Source organism: Pteropus alecto, unplaced genomic scaffold (genome assembly GCF_000325575.1).
Source record: "Pteropus alecto unplaced genomic scaffold, ASM32557v1 scaffold35, whole genome shotgun sequence".
NCBI classification, from domain to species: Eukaryota; Metazoa; Chordata; class Mammalia; order Chiroptera; family Pteropodidae; genus Pteropus; species Pteropus alecto.
Window position 1 is genome coordinate 12062947 of NW_006437828.1, and position 8309 is coordinate 12071255.

The 8309-nt window shown below is 43.8% G+C and overlaps 1 protein-coding gene and 1 pseudogene across 1 annotated transcript in view; both read left to right on the forward strand.

Annotated features, from left to right (window-relative positions):
- The window catches only part of CSMD1 (CUB and Sushi multiple domains 1), a 1232804-nt gene that overhangs the window by 27998 nt on the left and 1196497 nt on the right, over positions 1 to 8309 (forward strand). The gene's annotated exons all lie outside the window — the stretch shown is intronic.
- Positions 4165 to 4283, forward strand: LOC112482183 (annotated as a pseudogene).

Here is an 8309-nt window from a genome sequence, read left to right on the forward strand (position 1 = left end):
TTCCAAACCCCGTCTAGGACGGCAGGTTCTCTGCTGGGGCAGTAGACACAAACTTGGATTCTCAAGCAGATTTGGTTCTTCTTTTCTCTTTTCTTTTCCTTTTTTTTTTTTTTTTTGCCAGAAAATAAGACAGACCTTTATTTTAAATACATTTTGCTTGATGCAAAACATTGTCCCGTTATTTTTCTAGGACGAGCTTTCTGACCGGACTGTAAAGCCCACTGTCGTTGAGCCCTCGTTAGGTGAGGGACCAAGGCCTGGTCTCTGAACAGAAACGCCAGGTCCGTGGGCCAGACTTCCTGATCCGAACCCCGCCTCCGGGCGAGGCGATGGCCTCCCCCAAATTCCCACTGCCGTCTGCATTTTCCTCGCGTCTGCACCTATCGAACTGTCGTGAACATATTTTTGCTGGCTGGTTCCTCCATTCTTTCCCCATCCTCTGCTTCCGAGACCTAATACGGGGCTCACAGTAGATTTTTTTAAGAAACTGAAGAAATACAAATCTTATTCTAGTTTCTGCTCTGCCATGTACCAGCTGGGGGTCTTCGGTAAATTATCGCATCGCGCGGTTTCTTGCCTCATAGAGCTTGTTTTGGAGATCAGATCAGACGATGCAGTCAAAGAGCTCTGTCAACTGTCAACCTCTCTGTAGCCGCGACCGACCGGCGACGGACGAGCAAGCCTTTTCTTTGTTCAAGTTACATTTCTGCACCTAAACAATTCCGTTCATGGTGTTTTGTGTAAGTCTTACCAGTTAAGTTTCTCCTTCCAATTAAAATAGAACAAGACTTGGCCTCAGGTTTCTGGAAGAGTGTGGAAAGAACACAGGACTGGGCAGGAAGCGGCTTGGTTTCTACTTCTGACTTTTCCACCAAATAGCCATAGCAGCCTCTTCGGTTTTGTTTCTTGATCAATAGAATGGAGGACGTCGATCAGCCCCGAAATTCTAGTTCCGTAGGGAAGGTTTTACTGGGGTGAGTCTATAAGAAGCGAGCACCACCAGCAAAGACTTTACTCCTTGTCACCTTAAGACATTCCTGAGCATCTGCCATTTGCTAGGCACTTCTCTATAATTCCGTTTAAGTTATTCCAAATAAGATAATTTAGCTATATAAATTTTTATTAAAGGAGAACACTATCTCATCCTTCAAAGTATGCTTGATCTCCTTTCCGGTGTGGCTACCTGCAGCCATCTATCAGATCACTTTGGTTTGCTTCATAATGTTTCCTTTAACGTTGGTATTCTTCACAAAGACTTTTTTTTTTTTCCTGAACTGATGCTCTATGTGAGAACAAAAGTAGAAGTTCTTCAAATTCAGTTCAAAGAATGTTGACTGAATGCAGGGCAGGATGGATGAGGGAAACCGGCCTCTTCCAACATTCCGTCATTTCTTCATGCGGGAACATTACCGGGGCCGGTTTAGAAGGAGGGCATCCGGCATGGGACAGGTGGGACAGTCCGAAGGGGGTCTTCTGGAGCAGTGTCCTTTATTCTTCAAAAGGTCCACGAGAAAGGACTCTGCTCCCGTCTGGTCTTTCGATGCTGCTCTGTGCTGGAAGCTGCTGCGGGAAGCAGCCAGCAGTACAAATCCCAGAATCAAAAATGAAGGGATTTCCACTCCCTTCGAACCAGCATCCCTAAGAGGTACTTATAGTCGTCTGCTCGGGCGACCACAGCCAAACACCTGCCACAGGCGGCCCGGCTGCCTCGAACACAAGAACTGACTTTCTCACGGCGTCGGGGGCTGGTGCCAGCCGGGCAGGTTCTGGAGGGAGCTCCCTTCCTGGCCGGCACACGGCCACCTTCTTCCTGTGTCCGGATTTTTTCTATATTTTTATGGTGAATTTTATCTTTGCATGTGAGCAACGTGAGGTTAAGGAGATGACAACACCTTGAATACCTAGAGAATCCCGGACACGTATCCGTGGGAAAAGACCCTCATATTTTATCACTAACACAGTCGATTCACACGTACATAGAGTACATGTACACGTGCATGTGTTTATGTGCTTATGTGTATATGACAATATATTTATAGACTTATATACAAACGCACGCGTGGATGCCTAGCTGTATAGTAAAGCCATGGAAACAAAGCGCAACTGTACACGAGCCATAAAACCCCACACGAGTTTTCCATCCCAGCCCCAAACGCTCTTTCGTCATCCGCACTTGCCTCCGAGGCCCCAGCATTCCAATCCCTGGGGACCGTGAGCGCCGAGGGCGGCCCGCCCTTCACGCCTGCTCTTCCAGCCCCCCGCCCTGGGCCCTGCCGCAGCTCCCCGCTGGCCCTCTCTCCAGTGACATGTCCCTCGTGCAAGTTTATTTCTGGCTTTTTCATGGGACCTCACTAGAACCTCAGGCTCGTAGAGACAGGGGACACATGTTTGTCGCTTTTGACACAGAGTTCATGACACTCCCAAGGTACTTGATACACATCGTGCTGAACAAGAAAATGAATGAAGAGCTTTCGGAGTGACGAACCTGGACAGACACGGTATCTCCACGACCGCGAAGCTTCGTGAAGCGTCCGCGCCCTCGGTTCTGTCCGGCTTCTTCTAAATCCAGTCCCTGCCCTTCTCACGCGTGCGTGCTCACTCGCTGCAGGCTCTTTACACTCTAGCTTCTTGTTTTTGTCCCTCTTTCCCCCACAGAGAGCCCTTCTCACTTTTCTTCCAAATCCTCATCACCTTTCAAAGCCTGATTCAACAGCTCCTTCCTCAATGGTCTCAGAGAACTTTCTAGATTAGTACACAGCAGTCTTGGTTTTCTCTAAAATAACTGCAGCTCTGCTTGGGAGCCCACATTTCGGATTTGATTACTCTGACACTTTTGAAATGAAAATGATGAATATCCAGATATGTGTCCTCATCATGAACACTCCTTAAAAGAAACATTTAAAGCTGATATGTCTGCTTCCCAGGCCTTAGCACGACCCCAGTGAGAAAGACAGGAAGCGTTTCTGTCTTATCTCTTCAGAGGGTGAATGGACGCGATCCAGACCGGCTGGCAGGCGTGGTGCCTGTATGCGCTAAGCACACTGCCCCTGTCACGAATGGCATCACCCCAGTGTTAGTGCAATGACCCGTGTCAGGCTATAATGTCCTCAGTTCATTTTCTGCTTCCAGAATCCTCAAAAATCATAATTATGCCCAAACCTCATCTTTCCTTCGTAGCATGTTTCCATAAGCTAGCCCCACAAAGACGCGTGTCCATAGCTCGCTTGGGCTGCAGGTGGCATGTGACATCGCGCCTTGTGCTTCGTTTGGGAGGCTGAGAGGCTGGTAGGCAACTGCAGACTGGTTGGCAGCCAGTTGAAATGGACCGTTAATTTAGTTCAAAGATGAAGCAACGAAGCTTCACCCTACCATGTCCTATGGCTCGTAGGCATCCATCATGATACATCGCCGCCCCCCCCGATACTGACATGGGTGCCACTGATTGTGTCAGGCCTGATCTGTCCTGACTCATCCTAGGTCACCCGGTGAAATGGTACATCATTTCCTGCCTGGCCAAATCATGACTTAGAAGGAAACAGAAAACTATGTCGCTATGATTAATAGATTTTAAAATTGAAAAATTAATTACGAAATGTGAAGATCAGTCAAAACAAGTCATATACAGATAAAATGACAAATTATTAATTCATTTAATAACATATGGTTGTATGACTAAATGATACTTTTATTCCTTAAATATTAGTGAACATTTTCCACCTAAGGATGGTTAAGGGTTCCCAACACTATAATTTGGGGGGAACTTATTTCAATAAGTTAAAGTTAATAAAGAGAAATTTTTGATATTTTAGGACATTTTATGGCCAATGAGTTCTGTGCTGGTACAAAGCACGGAAACCACGCGTCGCAGCGCACAGGGCACGAGCTGGACGGCCTTCCGCGCTGGCCTGCACATTCCCGTTCCTCTCGCAGTGACCCGCACACAGTAGGCGCTTAAGGAATACTTGTTAAAATAAAGTTTAATTATTTGCCTAAATAGACCTTCAGTAAAACTGATTATTCGGAAGACAGGATAAATTTAATTTCCATGCTACATCCGGGAAATTAATTATATATTTTAGGGAATAGGCTAAACCTGCCATACGTGTTATTAAAATTTTGTTTGAAATAATTTTCTAAGGGTTATTGCCATTGACACGTTACATTGTCTATGGCCACGCCACCCTGAACAAGCCCGATCCCGTCTGATCTCGGAAGCTAAGCAGGATCGAGCCTGGTTAGTACTTGAATGGGAGACCTCCTAGGAAGACCGGGTGCTTTAGGCGTAAAAAAAAACAAATAAGGGATTGTAAGCTGACAAGGTCCTTGCAATCTGTGAGGTCAACCAAGGATTGCCTCACCAAAAAAAAAAAGAAAAGAAAAGAAAAAAAACATTACATCACTTTCTCATTGAAATATAGTGATGAAGCTCAAATGGTTATATGCGATTATAAAATCATTGATTATTTAATCAATAATACGTGATTACGAACATTTAAGAAATTTAGAGAGAGTGGATTGACCTTCTTGTAAATACTCTCTCTTCAGCTTACACTGTGTTTGGATGATATAAAACTGGATGAAAACACTGCTATATCTCCCAGGATGATTTTGTTGTATTTGACGAAATTCAGCGACAACACTAGACATTTTCAAACGACAGTAGGACGGCTCCACGTGCATTTTCTGAAAGGCCGCATGTCCGGGTTTATCTAGACTGTTTTCATCGTGAATTACTGAGGAGCCTTGGATCTCTTAACAGTTTGGCATCTCTCCTGCGATGTGTCAGTTGAAGTTATTAGAGCTCTGGAGACCCTTTCAGAAGCCCAGCGAAGAGGCTCGCCAGGGACTTGAACTTTGATGACCATGTTCCTCTAGGGTTTCTGGGAAGAGCTAACATGTTCACTGGTGCTCGCTCATTATGATTAGAATAAAAAGCAAACCAGAAAGATCTGGTATTTATTTTTAGAAACTCTCTTGTGTGCAGGAAGACTATAGAGAATGAGATATATTTGTAGACCACAAATTAAACTTTTGTTTTTAGATAGATAAGTGGCAGGTTTATGCTCTTCTGATTTTTTTTCAGAATGTTAGCAGGTTTTATTTTTCTTCATAACATGGGCTCTGGGTAGGAGTAATATGTCTATGTATGTGTGTGTACATATGTGTGTATATGTATACACACACACACGCACACACATACGTATATATAGATATATACATATATAAATCTATAAATTTACACCTGTATATTTATATTTTAACAGCAAGATCTTTTCTAGTACGTCGCATTTGATTTTCTAAGCATATTTTCTTCCTGAATATATTGCTAAGACCAAAACATGCAGTATTTCTTTCAGTCTATAAATTAATCAGTGAAGCTTATGTCATTGATTTAGAAAGATCTAAACATATTTTTAACAATAGTCTTTCTCAACTATGTAAATCATACATAAATATCTACATCTGCTAGGAGGATCTTAAAAGTGGGCTAAAATCTTGTCCGTTTTGGAACCCAGTGTTGCCGTGAGTTTTGACAGATAAATAAGACCAGTTTATTTTTTGGAAGAATCATGTATGCTTAGAATTTTGTCAAGAAATGCATGGTCTAATGCAGCGGTCCCTAACCTTTGTGGCACCAGGGACCGGTGCTCCTAGGAGCATCTAACACCTGGTGGCCTGAGGCGGCGATGAAGCGGTGATGCTGGCTCTGGGGAGCTGCTGCAGATGCAGACGAAGCTTCACTCACTTGCCCGCCGCTTCCCTCCTGCTGGGCGGCCCGGGCCCTAACTGGCCACAGTCTGGTACCGGTCCACAGCCTGGGCGTTGGGGACCCCAGCTTTATAGCATATTTTCTTAACGGACTAGAGCATGCGGAGTAAACTGGGGATCAGGCTTTGCCGTGGTTTATGGAAATGTTCTGCCTGAGTGCAGTTAGAGTAGAAGGGACTCAGAGCCGCTGGCTTCGATGGGAGGCAGCTGTGGTCCCAAACGAAGGAAAGAAACCCCCTTCTCTCCAGAGCTGTCTGACTGTCAGATGCAGACTCGGCACGGCGGTGTCCAGCTCAGAGGCGGAGGACGGGCAGGTAAGGGACAGCTGCGTTTACCCCGCCTGCCCGCGTGGCCGGCCCACTGAGCTCTGTGGAAGGAACCACCGTGGGCCTCCTCCTCGCCCACGGTGCTTGTCCAGCTGGGGAGGAATTTTCAGTGACGGCAACGTCAAAATTGTATAAGTGACAGTTCGTATAAAATGCTGTAATTTCTTGGCCTCCAGCTATCATAAGAAAAAGCTTCTTGGTTGTCTATTTGATTTATTTATTTTTTAACCCTCGGCAGGTATCTGCACGGATTATATTCTAAAGCCCCTATTGGAAAATTTTATCGACGGAAACAGTTGGTTGGTTAGGAAACAGTTCTCTGATTGACGGCAGCTATGCTTCTGATTTCACTGTGTCCTAGAGAAAAAAGAATCATACCTTTTCCCATTGTCTGCAATAGTTATTTTAAACCATGTTCATAAAATAAAATCGTGTACTGGCTAAAAAGAGACAAAGATTTAAAGGGAGCAAAGGCACGGATGAGCACAAATGTTTTATTAATTGAATGACTTAATGAGCAAATAGAAATTCTTTCAACACACAAAACAGGGTCTTATTACGTCAGGACATTGACGTAAAGACTGGTACCATGTAGCAGACGACATCGTAATTGACAATGAAGAATGAAAATTACGTTTCTCATTTTTTTTCCCAAGTCGCTACTCACAAATATCCCTCGCTAGGGCACCGGTACATGGTCATCACACCTCTAAGTTTTATTAGACCGTTTTTTGTTTTTGTTTTTTAAATTGTGTTTCTCTAGAACAAAAATAGTCAAATAACACTTTTAGGTGATTAAACATAACATATTATTTTTGGAAAACTACTCCTGTTTCAACGGTTGAAAAACAGTGGGCCAAAGTTCAAGGTAGCTTGACGGAAGAAACTCTAATGGGACTGCGTGTTCTCGGCGGAGGTTAAGTCTTGTGTTTCTTATCGAAGCAGATTAGCTCGCTATTCGGTGAAATGGACTTGTCTATTGTTCTCTTTTTTAGCCGGCTCTTCCCAACTTCCCGGGCACCAGAAGAGATTCACGAGGCGGTGGATGTTGACGTGGCTGGAGTCTGATTTTTCTCACTTTGTCTTTTATGTGTTCTGATAATGACGCTTTCCACGTGCATGGCAGCTTTCTCTCAAATGCTGGCTGGAATCACTTGCTGATGGAATCGGATTAATCCTTTAATTTCGGTGGGTGGAATAGGACAAAACAAATGAAAATCTTAGAACAAATATCCCTTTACCGTCTTGCTTTTAATATCATACCTAGTTTATCCCACTCTTTAATTTCATACTGCAGGAAAGGTAGCAGTTTAATTTCATGTGGTTCAGACCAAAGGAGTATTCTTGTAAACCACTTAATCTCCATGAGCTAACGTATAAAGCTTCCATCTCTGTTCTTTATACGATTTATTTTATCAATGGTAGGCTTCGGTGGATGCAGTGCTTTTTCAAAAGCTGTCGACTCACACTGATTTATATTTTAACTGTTTTGTGTCCACTCCCCTGACCCATGATGCTGGATAATTAGTCAGCCCTTGGCCAGGATTCTGCATTATTTTTTAACATTTATGTGAATTTTTTTTCTTTGTTTTGTTTTGATATTTCAACCATAATTATCTATGTTGCCTTAATTTCTACCTCATCAACTTCTCTTTTCTGGAGTAAAGTGAATATGTTTATATCTTAATTTTTATTGTAAATATAATTCTCTGGTTGAGTCTGACTATGGAACACGTATGCCGTTGGCTCTGCGTTTCATAATGTTACGTATTTCGGTTCAATTTCCGATCCAACCACTTGCAAGTGGCATCTGCTTTTTCAAAGCATGACTCACCCTAGGTCTCCAGTGGCTCTCCGGGTGAGAGGGGGAATGGCCATGTCATTAGATGTTTGTGGACCTTGAGTGGAGTAGTGTAAGCGGGGTTCTCATTAAATATCTCGAGGCATATATGCTCACAATGATGGCTCTTTAATTCAGTTTTTAATTTTCCTGTTTTGTGTCGTAAGTCAAAGGCATCTTTGAAAAGGGTGAACGTGTTGAGGACACATCCTAGGGGCATCTCCTTGGTCCCTGGCATCATTCCCCACGGCACTAGTCTTGCTTGACTCAGCTCTGTACCAAACAGTTTGTTGCCGAGAACTGCAGGTCCGTAATCCACTGTGAGGCTTGTCCTGGGCATGAGGACTTCCAACATTTAGGCTCAGAGGCATTTG